Below are 2273 nucleotides of genomic sequence, written 5' to 3' on the forward strand. Positions count from 1 at the left end.
GAGATCCTAGTCCCATGTCGAGCTTTTTCGACTCGCAACTAAGGGGGGTGTGTGTGTTTGTCGAGGGTCCCCACTTGCATGTCCACCATCGACTCGCAACTGGAGTGTGTGTGTTTCTCGAGGGTTCCTAGTAGCAAGTCGAGCATCGACTCGCAACTAAGGTTGTTTGTGTTTTGTCGAGGGCCCCCAGTTGCATGTCAACCATCGACTCGCAACTACGAGGAGTGTGTGTTTGTTGAGCGTCCCCAGTTGCATGGCGACCATCGACTCGCAACTAGTGGTGTGTATGTTTTTGTCGTGGCACCTAGTTGCAAGTCGAGCATCGACTCGCAACTAAGGTTGTTTGTGTTTTGTTGAGGGCCCCCGGTTGCAAACCGAACATTGACTCGCAACTACGGGGAGTGTGTGTTTTCTTGGGGCCCCTAGTTGCATGCCGCCCATCGATTCGCATCTAGTGGTGTGTATGTGTTTGTCGTGGTACCTACTTGCAAGCCGAGCATCGACTCACAACTAAGAGTGTTTGTGTTTGTCGAGGGTCCCGAGTTTCGTGTCAATAACCGTCTCGCAACTAGGGGGAGTGTGTGTGTGTGTGTTTGTCGAGGGTCCCCAGTTGCATACCGATCATCAACTCACAACTAGGGGCATGTGTGTGTTTGTCGAGAGATCCTAGTCCCATGTCGAGCTTTTTTGACTCGCAACTACGGGGGTGTGTGTTTTTGTCGAGGGTCCCCACTTGCATGTCCACCATCGACTCGCGACTGGAGTGTCTGTGTTTTTCGAGGGTCCCTAGTTGCAAGTCGAGCATCGACTTGCAACTAAGGGTGTGTGTGTTTTGTCGTGGGCCCGCAGTTGCATGTCCACCATCGACTCGCAACTACGGGGAGTGTGTGTTTTGTCGAGCGTCCCCAATTGCATGGTGACCATCGACTCGCAACTAGTGGTGTGTATGTTTTTGCCGTGGCACCGAGTTGCAAGCCGAGCATTGACTCACAACTAAGGGTGTTTGTGTTTGTTGAGGATCCCCAGTTGTGTGTCAATAACCGTCTCGCAAATAGGGAGAGTGTGTGTGTGTGTGTGTGTGTTTGTCGAGGGTTACCAGTTGGATGTCGACCATCGACTCACAACTAGGAGGCGTGTGTGTGTGTGTGTGTGTTTGTCGAGGGTTACCAGTTGGATGTCGACCATCGACTCACAACTAGGAGGCGTGTGTGTGTTTGTTGGTGCCCCTACTTCCATGTCGACCTTTTGACTCGCAACTAAGGGGAGTGTGTGTATTTGTCGAGGGTCCCTAGTTGTAAGCCGACCATCCGGCGAGGAGTTTTAATTTGTTAGATTCAGAGCACCATAGCATTTCTGAACTTTTTAGAGCGTGGTTTTGTAGTGGACATCTTTTTGTTGGTGACCTTCATAAGTATTAGGCTATCATTGATGGCAAACAGGCTCCAAGATGTCGTTCGTGCATGCTCTCTTTTTGCATAGATAAACGACTCTAGCACGGCGGGCAATTTCTTGGCTGTTTGTACAAGAAAGACACCGGTGTTTTTTTGTCAGCACGCGCGAGCCTGATAGGCGGAAAAAGTCGTGCTCGAGTGTCCCATGCACCCATGGTGGACTTTTTATTGCAAGTTGACCATTGAGTTTTTGTAACAGCTCAAATAGCTCTACAATAACTTGTTTTTTTAACTCAATTTTTTTAAGTTTTTTGTCAATGTTCCAATTTATTTTGTCTTTTTTTTGTCTCGCAAAGTTTTGAAGTTTTTCCTCACTGCCTACTTGCTAGTTCAAACTACAAACAAGAATGTTTTTTGCTACTACGGGAGGGAAGCATCATTTCTGTAATTGTTTTTAAGTTTTCCCAGGGGGTTTTCTGCAATATCTCAAAGCACCAACGGATCTCTCATAATTATCCACACCGACACATTTACTCTGTCCATTTTTTGTGTGCCACTGTTTGAATTGGTGGAGGTGGAGCAGAGGAGGAAGACACGGGGCGACTACCTCGAAGGCGATGGCGACCGAGCTGGGCGCCGACGACCCCCCCGTAGTTCACCTCCGCGCGATGGGCGAGGCACTCACCACGGACATGGCGGGAGAGCGCCGCGTGGCATGACCACTATCGACGACCTCTGCACCGCAGACAAGCCAGCGTCGCGCGCCGTCCCCACTGTCCGCGACCTCTGCGCCGCCAACAACCCAACATCGCGCGCTGTCCCCACCGTCCCGGAGTTCGCCCCATGCGAGGAGCTGCCGAATCCAGTGAGAAGCACACATCT

At 50.6% G+C, this 2273-nt stretch overlaps 1 protein-coding gene across 5 annotated transcripts in view; it reads left to right on the plus strand.

Annotated features, from left to right (window-relative positions):
* The first annotated feature begins 1953 nt into the window (after positions 1-1953).
* Positions 1954-2273, plus strand: part of LOC123063621 (uncharacterized) — an 8598-nt gene continuing 8278 nt past the window's right edge. For all 5 annotated transcript variants that reach the window (XM_044487492.1, XM_044487490.1, XM_044487491.1 and 2 more), the window contains exon 1: positions 1954-2256. The gene's annotated coding sequence lies outside the window, so the exon portion shown is untranslated. The remainder of the gene's footprint in view (positions 2257-2273) is intronic.

The sequence above is a fragment of the Triticum aestivum genome, chromosome 3A (genome assembly GCF_018294505.1).
Source record: "Triticum aestivum cultivar Chinese Spring chromosome 3A, IWGSC CS RefSeq v2.1, whole genome shotgun sequence".
Lineage (NCBI taxonomy): Eukaryota > Viridiplantae > Streptophyta > Magnoliopsida > Poales > Poaceae > Triticum > Triticum aestivum.